The sequence below is a fragment of the Nyctereutes procyonoides genome, unplaced genomic scaffold, assembly GCF_905146905.1.
Source record: "Nyctereutes procyonoides isolate TBG_1078 unplaced genomic scaffold, NYPRO_anot_genome, whole genome shotgun sequence".
In the NCBI taxonomy this organism is placed as follows: Eukaryota; Metazoa; Chordata; class Mammalia; order Carnivora; family Canidae; genus Nyctereutes; species Nyctereutes procyonoides.
The window spans coordinates 72,150,897-72,169,156 of NW_026575126.1; the positions used below are offsets into that span (position 1 = coordinate 72,150,897).

At 44.9% G+C, this 18,260-nt stretch overlaps 1 long non-coding RNA gene across 2 annotated transcripts; it reads right to left on the reverse strand.

Annotated features, from left to right (window-relative positions):
• Positions 1 to 1,299: 1,299 nt before the first annotated feature.
• On the reverse strand, positions 1,300 to 14,797 carry LOC129519143 (uncharacterized). 2 transcript variants are annotated; one of them, XR_008666362.1, is made up of 3 exons: positions 14,418 to 14,797; positions 13,607 to 13,800; positions 1,300 to 1,957 (listed from the first exon to the last, which is right to left on the reverse strand). It is a non-coding gene; the product is annotated as an uncharacterized LOC129519143 (long non-coding RNA). The 2 variants fall into 2 exon arrangements; XR_008666361.1 differs by having other exon boundaries at positions 13,607 to 14,797.
• Positions 14,798 to 18,260: the final 3,463 nt, after the last annotated feature.

The following is an 18,260-nucleotide window of genomic DNA, read 5'->3' on the forward strand; positions in this document are numbered from 1 at the left end:
GTTGTATTGATGGGGGTGGCTCAGCGGTTGAGCGCCTGCCTTTCATGCCCAGGGCGTGATCCTGGAGTCCTGGGATCCAGTCCCACATCAGGCTCCCTGCATGGAGCCAGCTTCTCCCTCTCTCTACCTGTGTCCCTGCCTCTCTCTCATGAATAAATAAATAAAATTTTAAGAAATTCTATTGTGTTGCATTTACCATATTTCACCATAATTTCGGGTTAAAAACTGGCTTTCATGGCCAAATCGAAGAGAAGAATTGGGACCCATTTATCTCTATCCCTATTTGCTTAGTACAAGGACTGGCGCTCGGTAATTGTTCGATTTGAAGGTCTTTAATGAACAGTGAGGATCCATGTTTTCACAACAGTTTGGGTCAGCTGTGAGGAACTGGTTTGCTTTCACCAGAAGGTGATCAGAACTCCATTGGCTGTTTTCCTGCCATCACCAGTTAAAATCTCTATACGTTTTGGTAGAAGACTTTGTCTTCTAGGTGATTGATAAGTCATTCAAATCATCATGGGCTCCAAAATCTAGATCACGTGATTTTGTCCAATTTTTATCCTTACCTTTCAGTTTTCTTTCCCCAATTACAGACATTCATTGGAGAACACAATATTGCTGTTATATTCATTTTTCACATGTGAATTCTCTGCTCCCTCTTTCTAACCTGAGTGGTCAGCTCCATGAGAAGAAAAGTGCCTGCAGCCTAATGCCTGGTTCCTTCCTTTGCACATAGTAAATGCCGAGTTTCTGTCCGCTAACTGCTCATTCCGGTTCTGCACCCAGGCTAGCGAGTCAGAAGCAGTGGGCACAATTTACAATTGTGTTCTGTGAGATGGATGGGAACACATGATTTTTCATTCTGTTTAACTTCTTGCCAGTTGGGCAGGAACCACAAATGACTCAAATCCTGAAGCAGTTTGTTCTCCTTGGTGGTAATTACTAAAGTTTCCAGGTTCAGAACTTAGTGTTTTTCTTTTTCCCTTTTATATGATTTGGGGACAGGGGAAGCTTGAAGTTGGCTCTCCTTCTTCCATTCTCCTTTGAACCATCCTGCCTGTTTCAGAAATCGCTGTTCAAAGATCCTTTATTTCTCCAGAGAAGACACAAATTTTCTTGAAATAGAAACTCTTCTTGAAATGTCTTTTTCATGGTTTTCCCTGGGGTGTTTTCCACGTGATGAAATTAATATTTTCCTTACTGTCAGCTATTGCACACACACACACACACACCACACCCCTTCCACCATATACACAGCTTACAAATAAATCATTTTCAATAAATACAGAAAACGGTATATAATTCTTAACTCTCTCATGGTTCTTTTCCAAAAATCCCACTCTACAGGAGGCCTGTTGGCACCCACAGGACTCTGCATTTGCTGATACACTTAGGATGCCAGGAGAATCTGAGAAGGAGGTGACCTTTGGGGCAGAACTGTATAACAGGGCTTCTTTATATTGAGCCTTCTGTGACTTGTTGGACTTGATCCCAAACAGAGCTCAGAGCTTAGAAACTCCAGCTATTCCTGTAGGCCATACAGCAGCCACACTGGGGGGGCCAGGGCATGTTGGGGAAACCACAGGTCAAGCAACAAACCAAAGGAAAGGTCAAGGGCAAGCCCAAGTGAATTCCTCCTCTTCTCTCCTAACAAATCTGCAAAATCCCAGGAAATTGAATCTGCACCTAGGCTAAGCTCCCTGACTCTTAACCTCACCAGGGCAGTTAGTTATACAAAAGACGAAGGGCATGGAAAGGAGAAAAAAAGACAGAAAACAAAATTCTTGGTGTGCCTGGGTGGCTCAGCTGGGTAAGCCTCTGAGTCTTGATTTCACCTCAGGTCATGATCTGAGGGTCGTGACATCAAGCCCTGCATCAGGCTCTGTGTTCAGTGTGGAGTCTGCTTGGGATTCTCTCTCTCCCTCTACTCCTCTCGCTGTTCATTCTCTCTCTCCCTCTGTAAAAAAAAAGAAAAGAAAAGAAAGAACAACTCCTTTACTGAAAGCCAGAGCATTCTCATAAATTGTTAGATGGGACAGGCAACAAATCTTGGTTAAAATGACACCATGACTTTGATCACTAGAGTGTAGCCCAATTCCCCAATGATGACACAGGTCGTGAAGTTGAAAATCGGGTGGCATCTCAAGACCAGGACTACCCTATACACCTGCTTTCCATCCACTGGTACCCTCCACTGCCCCAGAATATCGAGCCTACTTGATGCCATTTGCCTTGCTTATCCTGAATTTTTTTAAAAAATCACGTTTTGTTTTCCAGTGGGTTTCTTGATGAATCGTAGCTGGTTTGTTTGTTTTTTAGGTGGTGATGCTGCCACTGAAATAATTGTTAACTCTCAGATGCTGCAGCGTTCCATCATCCTTAGAATTTTTCTAACATTCTCATTAGCATTTTCAGTATTAAAAGGCTCATCATGTAGTGAAAAGGTATATATCCTAAACATACCTACAGTGCAAGGATTTGTTGTTTGGGTAACATTTGTCCTCAGGAGTTGCTCTGATTATACTTGTGGAATTTGGAAACCGGTAGAAATCATTTAGCCTCATTCCTGGTTTCTGTCTTTCACAAATATTGACTGAGTGCCTACAGCCACTTGCATGGAGAGGGCAAGCTTCCACCCTCAAAGAGCTGACTTTGTAGGGAGGGAAACACACCAAGCAGCCAATCAGATGTTTATTTACTTATAATTCTGGTTAAATGTTAGAATAAGGACCTGATTGCAGTGATAGGGTACCACCCCACGTGAGGAGTCCAGAAGGGCTTTGCTGGGAAGGGGGCATTTGACCTGAGATCTGAACTCTGAATCTGAGAGCTGAGTGCCTGTTGGCTTTGCTCTCCTGAGACCCTGTTTATTTCTGTATTGTACTCACAATTATCTGGATTTATTGCTTTGTTTAGTATTTGTTTCCTCCCTAAAATGGCAGCTGTTGCAGCTCTCTCCATCCTGGTCACCGCCATATCCCCATGGCCTAACAAGACCTGACGGACACAATGACCACACAATGGCTGGAGGATCCAGGGTAAGTACGAATCGGTGTTGGAGAGAGAAGAGGCCTACAGGAGCCAGATTGTGCAGGACGAGAGAAAGGTTAGGTAAAGGAACAAGGCCCAGTTTTTGTTTTGTTTAAGATTTATTTACTGTAGGGGCACTTGGGTGGCTCAGTGGTTGAGTGTCTGCCTTCGGCTCAGGTCGTGATCCTGGGATCGCATCCGGCATCAGGCTCCCTGTGGGAATTTGCTTCTCCCTCTGCCTATGTCTCTGCCACTTTCTCTGTGTCTCTCACGAATAAATAAATAGAATCTTTATTTAAAAAAAAAAATGTGTTTACTGTAGAGACAGAGTACTAGACAAGGGAGAGAATCTCAAGCAGACTCTTCATTGAGCCCAGAACCCAATGCAGGGCTCGATCCCAGGACCCTGAGATCATGACCTAAGCCAAAACCAAGAATTGGACTGTCAACCGACGAAGCCACCCAGATGCCCCAATAAGGCCCAGTTTATGTTTTAAGTCTCTGGTTGCAATGTGGTAAGTGGCATGGAAGGAGGCAAGGGTGCTTGTAGAGAAAACTATATGTCGCTTTTCATGATGAGCACTGAGTAATGTACAGAATTGTTGAATCACAATATTGTACATGTGACACTAATGTAACACTGTATGTTAACAACATTGTAATTAAAACTAAAAACTTGGATCCCTGGGTGGCGCAGTGGTTTGGCGCCTGCCTTTGGCCCGGGGCGCGATCCTGGAGACCCGGGATCGAGTCCCACATCGGGCTCCTGGTGCATGGAGCCTGCTTCTCCCTCTGCCTGTGTCTCTGCCTCTCTCTCTGTGACTATCATAAATAAACTAAAAAAAAAATAAAAAATAAAAAATAAAACTAAAAACTTAAAGAAAAGTGTACCGATGTGTTTGTTTGGTTTTGTGATCTTTTAAAAAAATGTTTTATTTAGGGGCACTTGGGTGGCTCAATGGTTGAACATCTGCCTTCAGCTCACATCGTGATTCCAGGGTCCTGAGATCAAGTCCTGCATCAGGCTCCCCACAGGGAGCCTGCTTCTCCCTCTGCCTGTGTCTCTGCCTCTCTGTGTGTCTCATTAATAAATAAATAAAATCTTCAAAAAATAATAAAATCATATATTTTTAAATTTATTTGAGATTGAGAGAGAGAGAGAGCACGACCGGGGGTAGAGGCAGAGGGAGAAGGAGAAACAGACTCCACTGAGCAGGGAGCCCGACTTGGAGCTCAATCCAAGGATCCTGGGATCGTGACCTTAGCCTATGGCAGACACTTAGCCAGTTGAGCCACCCAGGGGCCCCTGTTTTGTGATCTTCTTCTTTTCTTTTTTTTTTTTAAGATTTTATTTATTTATTCATGAGAAACACAGGGAGAGAGAGAGAGAGAGAGGCAGAGACACAGGCAGAGGGAGAAGCAGGCTCCATGCAAGGAGCCCAACATGGGACTTGATCCTGGATCTCCAGGATCAGGCCCTGGGCCAAAGGCGGCGCTAAACCGCTGAGCCACCCGGGTTGCCCTGTTTTGTGATCTTTTAACCTCTAAATTTAAAACTATAAAACATATGAAATAAATGTACTGAAAATAGTATCAACATTCATATACTTATCCACCAAGACAGATGTTAAAATGTTCCTCTTTTTTTAAAAGAGAAATAAAACATTAGGATACTGCTAAAGTTCTCCACCCCATTCTTTTGTCTTCTCTCTTCTACCTCCACTTTACAGAAGAGGAACCCAAGGCACAGAGGGGTCAAGCTTTGTTCCTAAGGTCTCTTGGCAAGTAGCAGGGAGCCTGGATCTACACTGGGTGGTCTGAGCCCTCTAGGGGGAGGGGTAGAAGGAGAGGGAGAGAAAGAATTTTAAGCAGGCTCGGTGCCTGGCACAGGTCTTGATCTCACAACGATCATGACCTGAGCAGAAATCAAGAGTCAGACAGTTAACTGACTGAGTCACCCAGGTGCCCCTCCATTGTGCTTCTTAGATAATTTCTCTAGCATAGATAGAAATAGAATTGCTAGGTCCTAAGCAAGAGCATCTTCAATTTAATAAGGGTCATTAGAATATCTTTCTGGGGCAGCCCAGGTGGCTCAGTGGTTTAGCGCTGCCTTGAGCCCAGGGCCCGATCCTGGAGACCTGGAATCGAGTCCCATGTTGGGCTCCATGCATGGAGCCTGCTTCTCCCTCTGCGTTTGTCTCTGCCTCTCTCTCTGTGTCTCCCATGAATAAAAATTAAAAAAATAAATAATAAATAAATAAAGTATTTTAAAAAACAAATTTCCTATCTTTTTTTTTTTTAGTGTAGTAGTTGATGCACAGTGTTACATTAGCTTCAGGTGTCATTGGTAAATATATATATATTTTTAAGGATTTTATTTATTCATGAGAAACACAGAGAGGAGAGAGAGAGGAGAGAGGCAGAGACACAGGCAGAGGGGGAAGCAGGCTCCATGCAGGGAGCCCGACGTGGGACTCGATCCCAGGTGTCCGGGATCACGTCCTGGGCTGAAGGCGGCGCTAAACTGCTGAGCCACCGGGCTGCCTGGTAAATATTTTTTTTAATAAATGAATAACCCCAGGGAGTTTCAGAAATACAAACATGGTGACCTAAGTAAAAATTTTGCATTAGTATTTTTCTGTAGCATTCATGTATGATCGTTATATATTTAGTATTTTAAGGATTTGAAATGCTAACGAGAAGTTAGCATACTAGTGTCTACCAAGGGACCTTTATAATTCTAACTTAAAATGTAAAATTGAAGGGCGCCTGAGTGGCTCAGTTGATTAAACGTCGGACTCTTGGTTTTGGCTCAGGTTGAGATCTCAGGGTTGTGGAATGGAGCCCTGTGTTGGGCTCTATGCTCATCCAATAGTTCTGCTTGTTCCTATCCCTCTGCACTCCCCCACTCTCTCTCTCTCCCTCTTGAATAAGTAAATACATTTTTTTTAAATAAAATGAAATGAAATGTAGGGGTGCCTGGGTGGCTCAGTCAGTTTAATGTTTGCCTTTGGCTCAAGTCATGATCCCAGGGTCCTGGGATCAAGCCCCACATGGGGCTCCCCACTCAGTGGAGAGTCTACTTCTCCTCCTCCCTCTGCCCTTCCCCCTGCTTCTGCTCTCTCTCTCAAATAAATAAATAAAATATTTTTAAAAAATAAAATGTAAAACTGAATTAAATTAAACTTGTGGGAGAGTGCCAGGGTGGCTCAGCGGTTGGGCGCCTGCCGTCAGCTCAGGGCGTGATCCCGGAGTCTCAGGATTGGGTCTTGCATCGGGCTCCTTGTGTGGAGCCTGCTTCTCCCTCTGCCTATGTCTCTGCCTCTCTGTGTTCTCTCATGAATAAGTAAGACCTTTAAAAAAAATTAAACTTGTGATTTTAGGTTAAAATCTTATTAAATTATAAATAGTATTACAATATTATTTTCTGTATTACAATATTTAAGGGAACTTGAGATTCAACATATTATGTTTAATAGATTTATAGGATATATTTAAGAACTTAGGTTTGTCAGAAAACTAAGAAACTTAAAGGAAATTGAACAATTAAATTTATAAATGTAGTTTAAAATGTTTGAGAGAGGGTAAATATTTTTTTAAAAGATTTTATTTATTCATGAGAAACACAGGAGAGAGAGGCAGAGACACAGGCAGAGGGAAGCAGGCTTCAGTAGTTTCTATTCTATTCTAATAGAAGAGTTTTAGTTTAGTTAGTTTAGTTTTCTACTAAATAGTAGAGTATTCTAATAGAATAGTTTCTATTCTACTATTTCTAAAATAGTTTCTAAAACTATTTCAGTAGTTTTAAAATATATTCACAAAATTGAGCAGTCATCCACACAAATTCCAAAGTACCTCATCGCTTCAAAAAGCAACCCTAGACCCATCAACGGTCATCATCTGCCCCTTCCTCCAGCCTCTCCAGTAATCTGCTTTCCGACTCTATGGATTTGCCTATTCTGGACATTTTATATAAACAGAATCCAAGGGGGATCCCTGGGTGGCCCAGTGGTTTAGCCGCCTTTGGCCCAGGGCGCAATCCTGGAGTCCCGGATCGAGTCCCACATCAAGCTCTCAGCAGGGAGCCTGCTTCTCCCTCTGCCTGTGTCTCTGCCTCTTTCTCTCTGTCTCTCATGAATAAATAAATAAAATCTTAGAAAAATAAAATAAAATGTTTGAGAGATTTTAATTATGCTATATCTAAGAAAGCCTTTAAAAATATCAATCATCAAAAGGCGCCTGGCTCGCTCAGTTGGAAGAGCATGCAACTCTTGATCTCCGGTTTCTAAGTTTGAGCCCCACATTAGGGATAAAGATTACTTAAAATAATAATGCCAATAATAATGGTATAAGTCAATAAATGTCAAAATTCACTAGAGTTATGAAAAGAAAAGATTTGTTTGTTTTTTTTAATATTTATTTATTCATGAGAGACACACACAGAGAGAGGCAGAGACACAGGCAGAGGGAGAAGCAGGCTCCATGCAGGGAACCCGACATGGGACTCAATCCTGGGTCTCCAGGATCACGCCCTGGGCTGAAGGCGGTGCTAAGCCGCTGAGCCACCCAGGCTGCCCATGTTATTTGTTTTAAGCAGGCTTCACACCCAGCATGGAGCCCAATGCAGGGCTTGAACTCATGACCCTGAGATCAAGACCTGATCTGAGATCAAGAGTCAGATGCTTCACCGACTAAGCCACCCAGGCACTTCAAGAAAAGTAAGATTTGTAAAGTGAACTTGAAAGCATGAATAAGGTTTCTCAAATTTGTAACTTTACAAGTCAAAAGAAAATCTGTAACTTTCTAAATTTTTAAACGCACAAAAGTTGTCTCAGGGCTCACTGGCAAACCCACATCTGTATGAATTGTCACTTGTTGGGACGCCTTGGTGGCTCAGCGGTTGAGCATCTACCTTTGGCCCAGGGCGTGATCCTGGGGTCAGGATGGAGTCTCACATCGGGCTCCCTGCATGGAGCCTGCTTCTCCCTCTCTCTGTGTCTCTGCCTCTCTGTGTGTGTGTCTAACATGAATAAATAAATTTAAAAAAATGAATAAATAAAATCTTTTTAAAAAATGAATTGTCACTTGTTTCCCAATGGGCTATACTAGTGTACAGTAGTATACTACTGTACCAGCAGTACCAGGAGGTAATATTTTAATGTGCTACTCCGGGGGTACCTGGGTACTCTGGGGGTTAAGCGTCTGCATTTGGCTTAGGTCATGATTCCAGGATCTTGGGGTCGAGGCCTCTTTGTTGGTCTCCCTGCTCAGCGGGGAATCTGCTTGTCCCTCTCCCTCTGTCCCCCACCTTGCACTCTTTTTCTCTCCCTCACATAAAAAATATTTAAAAGAAGAATAAAGGGGAATCCCTGGGTGGCTCAGCAGTTTAGCGCCTGCCTTCAGCCCAGGGAGTAATCCTGGGGTCCCAGGATCGAGTCCCACGTCGGGCTCCCTGCATGGAGTCTGCTTCTCCCTCTCCCTCTGCCTCTCTCTCTCTCTCTCTCTCTCATGAATAAATAAAAATCTTTAAAAATAAATAAAAGAAGAAAGTGCTGCTTCATTGTCAAGTACTATTATTATTACAGAAAGGAAAACCCCGGGCCACTGAGATTCTGTGAGGCTGGTGCACAAATGTACCCTGTGGTGCACTCAACGGTCCCACTCCCCACCGTGGGCCTGCTCCTTCCACCTTGGACAGCTGCCTCTCTGCCGACTGTCTCTGTAGTCCCCGCAGTGAGTGTGGGGCTGGTGACAGCCTTCAGACCCCACTGAGGTTTACTAACGTAACTAGCAATTGGCCTGGGTAAAGGGCTTTACACTGACTCCCTCTGTGAGGTTGTTGTCATCCCCATTACAGATGTGGAAACTGAGGCATCTGGTACCCCAGATACCTGTCTCTGCCTCTCCTGGAGTCTCTCCCCAAGTCTGGTGTGTATCTCTGAGCGTGTGACTTGCCCTGTCATTCTGGTTAACGAGGTCACAGGGTAATCTCTGACTGGGCTCTTCTCACAGGCATCCCAGAGAAGGCTGCCCATTTGACAATGACAGTCCTCACTGTGGAGCTGCGATGTGACTCTCGCAAGGCAAGCCCACACAGGACCAGCCGCTGTGAGCACTGTTCTGGGAACTCTGTTCTGACCACAGCAGGTGATGCCAAGCTAGTTTAACAGGAGCGTCATGGTCCAAGCATCATGGCAGGTGTACAGGTGTCCTACACACTACAAGTGACACCTGGAGAGCACTCCAGCAGAGTGGCCCAGGCCCCACAGGGAGATGCCCTGTGAACTAAGTATTAAAAGGAAGCTTGCTCAAGCTTAAATCCGACACACCTGCGCAAACGTGTCCAGAGAGAACTCTTGATTTTTAAATGTTTACACCCCTCAGCAGCAAAGCACTGATCTGATACCCTGGGCTTTGAGGGGCAAGGGGAGATAACTACACATGACCCTGAGATGCATCTTCTTTTTTTTTTTTGTAAATCCCACATTTTATGAAGTATAATAAACATCAAGTGATACAAAACTATGAACCAGAAGTTTAGTACAGTTTTCTTTCAGACATGAAAAGAAATTTGAAATGATGCTTTTAGGAATGATAAGCCCAATACTGTGCACACAGTAGATGTTCTGTATGTGCCTTTTGTTGATGAAAACATCCGAAGTATTAATTGATATCTGTCTTAAAACAATATAATATTAATATGTCAAGCATATTAATACAAATATACTAATCATATTCATAATGACATTAATAACATGGGTTTGACATATTCTCAGTATGACAAACTCTCAATATGCCAAATTCATGTTATTAATGTTAATGTAAATATGATTAGTATATTTATATGATTAATATGACATGATTAGTGTATGTATATATTTTTTAAGATTTTATTTTTTATTTTTTTAATAAATTAATTTTTATTGGTGTTCAATTTACCAACATGCAGAATAACACCCAGTGCTCATGAGATGCATCTTTTAAAAGACCTTTACTGTTCCTCACAAGAGGGCATTTTAGGATGGGTAAGGCTGGTGATTTCAAGGAGAGCCTGCCCTGCTTTAAGCAAATTCTGAATAGCAGTGGTTTAATAACCCTCTCAGGAGACAAGCTGTTCTATGTAAGTACACGTTCCGGTTAAGTGTCCTCTGTATGCAAAGTTTTTTCATTTTAACTATTTTGTTAAATTTTAATAGTTGAGAAACTGAAAACTGCTTCACACACTTCCTTGCCTTCTTAGGGGAAAAAAAAAGGTACAGAATTTTTCCCAGTGCTTTAGGGTGATCAGTACAGTGGGTGTGGGATTTGTGTGCTGCAATGTGGACACTACCCCGTGGCTACAGGCAGCATGTGGTGGACTATTTGCCCCACACTGTAGAACCTGGGCCACGAGGAGGTTTGGATTCCTTACTTCTAATTTTGTTCCATTTATTTATTCGTCCAAGCTGTCCCTTCTTCCTGTACTCAGTGTGTCTGTCCTGGCCTTCCTGTGGCTGCTTCTCAATCTGCTGAGGGATGGGGGACCAGTGCACCACACTCATTCCAGTTCTGTCCAGTTATCCCTCCTCCATCACTGGCTGATGCAGGATAGGAGTGCTGATTTGAAGCAGGCTGCCCATGAGGAGCCGGATGTGGGACTCAATCCTGGATCCCAGGACCAGGACCTGAGCCAAAGCAGACACCCAACTGCTGAGCCATCCAGGCATCCCTCTTTTTTTTTTTAAGATTTTTTTTAAAGATTTTTAAAAATTATTTGTGATAGTCACACAGGGAGAGAGAGAGGCAGACACACAGGCAGAGGGAGAAGCAGGCTCCATGAACCAGGAGCCCGACGTAGGATTTGATCCTGGGTCTCCAGGATCACGCCCTGGGCCAAAGGTAGGCGCTAAACCGCTGCGCCACCCAGTGATCCCTTATAAGATTTTATTTATTCAAGAGAAACAGAGAGGCAGAGATAGGCAGAGGAGAAGCAGGCTTCCGGCCGGGAGACCGATGCGGGACTCAATCCCAGGACCCTGGGATCACCATCTGGAGGCAAAGGCAGATGCCTAACCACTGACCTACCCAGGTGTCCCTCTTTTTTTTTTTTTTTAAGATTTTTTTAATCATTTTTAAATAATCTCTACACCCAACGTGGGGCTCGAACTCACAACCCCAAGATCAAGAGTTGCACGCTCCACCAACTGACCCAGCCAGGCTCCCCAGGAGTATTTCTGTTTGGTTGTTAATGTGGTGTGCAAATGTATATGCACATATGCATGTTACATGTAACATATATAGTGTAACATATAACATGCATGTATATATATATCATTGCCACTTTAATTTTTACTTTCTTTTGAAGTTATTTTAAAGATCTTATTTATTTGAGAAAGAGGTAGAGAGCATGAGTGGGGGGGAAGGGTCAGAGGGTGAGGGAGAAAGAATCTCCTGCAGACTCCAACCTGAGCTCAGAGCCCAAAGCTGGGCTGACGTCATGACTACGAGACCATGATCTGACCCAAAATCAAGAGTCAGGTGCTCAGGGCACCTGGGTGGCTCAGTGGTTGAGCATCTGCCTTTGGCTCAGGGTGTGATCCCAGGGTCCTGGGGTCAAGCCCCACATCGGGCTCCCTGCATGGAGCCTGCTTCTCCCTCTGCCTGTGTCTCTGCCTCTCTCTCTGTGTGTCTCTTGAATAAATAAAATCTTTTTTTTTTTTAAAGGGAGACGCTCAACCAACTGAGCTCCCCAGGTGCCCCTCTAGCAATGCTTTAGAAGGTGTACGTTCTTGTGAGCCTGGGGGGCCCAGTCAATTGAGCATCTGCCTTTGGCTAAGGTCATGGTCTCAGGAGTCCTGCCTGCATGGGTCTCCCTGCAGCTAGGAGTCTGCTTCTCCCTCTACCTTCCGGCCCCTGAGTCATGATCTCTCTCTCTCTCTTTCTCTCAAATAAATAAATCTTAAAACAAAGAAGAAGTGTATATTGTAAGACCCAGAATTTCCTTCTGGAAACTCGTCTTACAGAAATGCTTACACATGCACAGATATATGTATGACGATATTCACTGTGGTAATTTAGAACAGGGGAGAGCAGGAAATGATAGAGAAATCCATCTGTAGGTGGAAGGGGGAGGTAAATTGTGCTATATTCATACTACGTAGTCATTAAAAAATAAAGGTCCTGGGCAGCCCTGGTGGTGCAGCGGTTTAGCGCCGCCTGCACCCCAGGGTGTGATCCTGGAGACCTGGGATCGATTCCCATGTCAGGTTCCCTGCATGGAGCCTGCTTCTCCCTCTGCCTGTGTCTCTGCCTCTCTCTCTCTCTGTCTCTCATGAATAAATAAAATCTTTTAAAAAAATGAAAATGAAAAAAATAAAGGTCCTTCATGTATGCCGACTAGAAAAAGTCTCCATGCAAAAAAAGAGTTACAGGAAAAAAAGTAATAATTCAATGTTGTTGGCTTTTTCCAGATTATTTATTTATTTATTTGTTTATTTATTTAGTGCAAGCAGAGAGAGGCAGAGGGAGAAAGAGAGAGAGAGAATCTTAAGCAGGCTCCATACCCAGCACAGAGTCCAGCACAGGGCTTGATCTTAGGACCGAGATCATGACTCAAGCCAAAGTCAAGAATCAGATGCTTAAAAAAAAAAAAAAAAGAATCAGGTGCTTAACTGAGCCACCCAGGTGCCCCTCAGATTTTAAGTGATCTCTACACCCACCATAGGGCCCGAACTCAAAACGCTGAGATCAAGAGTCACACGCTGCACTGACTGAGCCAGCCAGGTGCCCCTGAAGTAAACAATAATTCTATGTAAAAGTCTTGCTACATCAGGTGTGGTACAGTGACATACTAGCTGGGAGCAGGACACAGATGCGGTCTCGGGAAGCTCCAGTCAAGGCTTCTCAAGTGTAGCTGCATAGAATCACCGAGATGGTTTGACACAAATGCCGAGGCCAGGAGGCCACCGTAGAGGTTCTGATGGGGTAGGTCTGGGGGCCTGGGCACACAGCAGGAATGAACTTCTGCTCCAAGAGCTCAATGAACACAGAAAGGCAGGGACCACAGTGGGAGTTGGGGGTGTGGAGATTCTCCCAGAAGAAACGTGAGTGCCAGGACAGGCCCTTTAGGCTGCTCCTGTGGGACCTTCTCTTTTCTTTTTCTTTTCTTTCTTTTCTTTTTTTTCTTTCTTTTCCTTTCTTTCTTCCCTTTCTTTCCTTCCTTCCTTTCTTTTTTTTTCTTTTCTTTCTTTCTTTCGCTTCCTGTTGGGTTCTCTGTGTGGTGGAACATTCAGACAGCTAGAAAGTGAGCCCGCTTTAAGCTAAGAAGTCCTATAATTGAGAAAAAACACATGTCTACACAGATCAATTTGGGGTTGACTAACTGCATTTTTAAAACCTCACCTAGGCAGCAGTTTCTTTCTGCACCAATCTCCCCGGGACATTATTCTCAGTGTGAGGTCACACCCACCATTTCAATACCACCTCCACTGCCAAAGGGGTGCTTCTCTTGGGTCCAGTCTGACCTGCTGGTACTCCAGTTTGGGGGTGTATTTTGTTTTCCCTAATCCCAGAAATAGCCAAGCACTGGTCTCATTACCTGAAGGAGTCACGAAGTGAAGTATAGCCTGAGCATGCCCACTCCTGCACGCTTGTGCAGACACCACATTCTTCAGGAAGCCCCAAGGGCCCCAATTCCAAGAAGGTGCATCTCACAGAAAGAATGTTTGCATCTTGCCAGAGGTTGTGGGGTGCAGGGTATAACTTTGGAAATCTTCGATACCCTGCAAGATTCTACCAAGATTGCAGCTTGTTATGCCCCAGGAAGTGCCCTAGGTGCAGGGACACTGTACACAGGCTGTGGGGTGGGGTGGGGGGAACACACGCTAGAGACAAGCTGGTGCGGTGTGAAAGGCCCCCAAAGAGAAGCTTTGCATCCATGGTGCAGATGTGCCAGCTGGGGATAGCGGCAAGTCAGAGAAGGCCACAGACGCAGGCGGTAATTGGACCATGTCTTTATGGGTCCGTCCGTCCATCCACCTGTTCATTTATTCAACAAATATTTATTTAGGACCGAAGTCAGGGCCCTGTCCCCAGTATGGGATACAGATGAGGAAGGGCTTCCGCTCAGCACGGCAGATGCCACGCGTGGAGCAGAGCGACTCTGAGCTCAGAGCTGGTGGAGAAGCATTAGGGACAGTTTCTTCCAGGAAGTGATGCTCAGGCCAGGCCCTGAGAACCGAGCAGGAGTTATTCTCCCGGGAGAGCCCGAGAGGCGGGGCGGCCCGGGTTCCAGAAGAGGGCGTAGTCCGTGCAAACTCGGGGAGGGGGGTCTTGGAGACAAGTCAAAGCTCACAGAGGTAAGTTAAGTCCCGGCGAAACCAGCGGTGGAAGCGAGCGAGGGGCAATACCTGTACAGCCTGGGGATGGCGGGAACTCCGCGCAGCCGAGACAAAGGGTGTCCAGGTGCAGGAAGGGCAGGTGAGGCTGGGGAGCTGGCCACGCACCTCGCAAGCGCCGGGAAGCCAGTGCTAAGTCTCAGCAAGGCGGATGGGGGAACCCGGTTGATTAAGAGAATGGGGCGGGGCGGGGGTGATCAGAAGGTTAGGGGACTCCCTCGGAGGGTACTGGAGTCCCAAACCCGGGCCCCAATCAGGGGTACAGCCTGCACATGCCCCCCACACCCACCCTGGAGAGGGGATGGAGGCGGGCGGGCCCCTGCTTAGGACAGCCCCAGCTCAAAAACCACCTCTCCCCCACCGCCCGCAAATATTTACATCCTGTTTAGGCCGAGGCCTCCCAGGGCCTCAGATTTTCATGAATAAAATATGAGTTTCTAGGCCGAGCCAAGGAGGGAAGAAACCCCCGCCTGCTGGTAGGGACCGGAGGCAGTTTAGAGTTTCGGTTGCTGCCGCCTCCCGCGTGGTATTTGGAGGAAATTTGAATTGGCCGATCAAGGTGACCCGGGGCGGGAGATTTGGCATTTTCTATACCTTCTGGGAATTCTAGGAACTAAACCAGTGGCAGCGCACATCCCCTGAATTTTACTCATAGGGCTGTTTCCTGAGACACTCAGACTTTCACTCTTTTATCTTTCTGAAATGTGGTTATACTAAAGCCCAGGCTTTCATAGGCAGAGGGGGACTTTCGGAGATAATCCAGCCCAATGCCTTCCTTTAAAAAAAAAAAAGAAAGAAAAAAAAATTTATTTTATTTTATTTATTTAAGAGACAGAGAACAAGGGGATCTCTGGGTGGCTCAGCAGTTTAGCGCCTGCCTTCTGCCCAGGGCGTGATCCTGGAGTCCCAGGATGGAGTCCCACATCAGGCTCCCTGCATGGAGCCTGCTTCTTCCTCTGCCTGTATCTCTGCCTCTCTCTCTCTCTCTGTGTCTCTATGAATAAATAAATAAAATCTTAAAAAAAAAAAAAAAAGAACAAGAGCATGAGCAGGAGGGGCAAAGGGAGAGGGAGAAGCAGATATCACCACCTCCATCAGGGAACCCCACCCTGGGTTCAATCCCAGGACTCTGAGCTGAAGACAGACACTTCACTGACTGAGCCACCTTTTAAAAAAGAGAAAACCCAGGCTCAGAGGGCAAGGGTCTTGCCCAGGGCCACATAATTGGTTATGGTTCCCTGTCACCTGGTCCAATATTTTTTTTTAAGATTTTATTTATTTATTCATGAGAGATACCGAAAGAGTGACAGAGAGAGAGAGAGACAGGCAGAGACACAAGCAGAGGGAGAAGAAGGCTTCATGAAGGGAGCCCGATGTGAGACTCGATCCCTGGTCTTCAGGATCACACCCTGGGCTGAAGGTGGAGCTAAACCGCTGAGCCACCCGGGCTGCCCCTGGTCCAGTATTCTCTCCACCACATCACGCTTCCTGCAAGTACAAAATTTTGAAATGCATAGACAGTCTATACAGAATGGTTTTGGAGGGATCCCTGGGTGGCGCAGCGGTTTGGCGCCTGCCTTTGGCCCAGGGCGTGATCCTGGAGACCCAGGATCGAATCCCACATCGGGCTCCCGGTGCATGGAGCCTGCTTCTCCCTCTGCCTGTGTCTCTTTCTGCCTCTCTCTCTCTCTCTCTCTCTCTGTGTAACTATCATAAAAAAAAAAAAAGTTAAAAAAAAAAAGAATGGTTTTGGATTATCAGAAAATTGAGCAGATAGTATGTAGACTTCCCATATACCCTCTCCCCTGGCACAATTTCCCCTATTAGTAACGTCTTAGGTGATGTGGTTGATATATTTATTACAATTTTTAACACTTTTGTTTATTTTATTTATTTTATTTATTTTATTTTTATTTTTTATTTATTTTTATTTTTTTATTTATTTTATTTTTTTATTTTATTTATTTTTAAAGTAGACTCTATACCCAACATGGAGCCTGATGTTCAACTTGAATTCATAAACCTGAAATCAACACCCTAGCTGAGATATAGAGTCAGAACAAGGGAGGCTTGGGTGGCTCAGTGGTTGAGCATCTGCCTTAGGGTCAGGTCATGATCCTGGGGTCCTGGGATCCTGTCCCTCTTCAGGCTCCCTGCAGGGAGCCTGCTTCTCCCTCTGCTTATGTCTCTGCCTCTCTCTGTGTCTCTCATGAATAAATAAATAAAGTCTTTTAAAAAAAAAAAGTAGGAGCCGCTGATGTGCCCCCATTTATTACAATTAATGAGCCAGTATCAACACATTAATTAGGGGCACCTGGGTGGCTCAATTGGTTGAGTATATGCCTTCAGCTCAGGTCATGATCCCAGGGTCCTGGGACTGAATCCCATGCTGGGCTCCCTCCTCAGTAGGGAAGGTGCTTCTCCCTCTCCCTCTGCCCCTCCATCGGCTCATGCTCTCTCGCTCCCTCGTGTGCTCCCTTTCACCATCAAATAAAAAAATTTTTTAAATGCTCATAAAAAACTTAGTATTAATTAAAGTTCATAGTTTGCATAAAGATTCTCCCTTTATGTTCAAAAAGTTTTATGGGGCTTGACAAATGAATAATGTCATGTATCCTCTATTTCAATATCTTATAGGATACTTTCACCTTCCTAAAAATCACCTACACTCCACCTATGCATCCTCCTACCTCCTCCTCCCCATGCAGCCCCAAGCAACCACTAATCTTTGTATGTTCTCCATGGTTTTGTCTTTTCCAGAATGTCATATGGTTAGAACTACCCAGTATATGGCCTTTTCAGACTGGCTTCTTTCAATTAGCAATATATATTAAACATTTCTTTCAAGGACCCATAGAAACTTCCATCATGAGTAATGGAGACCTTACAGGTTGGTTGAATATTTCACATTCTTTGTCCAGTCGCACTCCTTCCAAAGATGTGGAAATTCTTTGAAAATGACACAAATTTCTTTTTAATTATAATTAGAGAAGGATTCGGGTTGATGCCTAGACCTGCTTCTTGGACCTTCAGAGAATTTTTCCCCTAGTCCTTCTGATGCTTTCTCCTCAAAAAATTTCTTCACCAACCATTTTTCTCATGAATTTTTGCCTCTCATTTGGTCTTATTTTCTCTTCTGACCACTCTGTAAAACCTCGATTGGAGACAATGTTGGACCAGGTGATGGGGAACCCTGATAGATGCTCACTGATGATTAGCTGAGTGGCCCTGGGTCAGAGAGAGACTTTTGTCTCTCTGGACACTGTTTTTCCTCCGCCAGGCATGTGTGCTAGAATCCATTTCCTCTGACATTTTATTTAATGTCTACAAGTCATTAGTGAAGAAATCCTTATTCCTTTGTTTAATGCACGAGAGAAACACAGTGAGGCCATGAACCATTTGCTCAAAGCCAGGCGGCCAGCAAGTGCCTGGGGTGGGATGGATTTGAACCCAGGTCACCAGACCAGGCCGGGGCTTTAAACCTCCACTTCTTCCTTGGGCAGGCCTTAATTTTCATTTTGATCCAAATTTTTTAAAATGTCTCAAATTTCCCTGGTTTTCACAGTGGCATAACAGTGTCGGTAACCTGAAGAAATACTTTTCCTGGGAAAGAAAGTTCTGGTTTAGGAACTGCTGACCTAAAACCAAACAGGAAGTTGAGCATTCCTGGCTTAAATGGACCATCTGGGACTCTACTAGAATCAGTCCGGAGTGGGGGTGGGGGGAATGGCTGGCAGTTTGCTTCAGCCCAGGCTCAGAGGAGAGAGGAGGAGGACTCAAGACTACAAACAGTCATGGGGCCTGCTGCCCTCCTAGGAGCTGGAAATCGAGGTGGGGGTGGGGAGCAGTAACTGG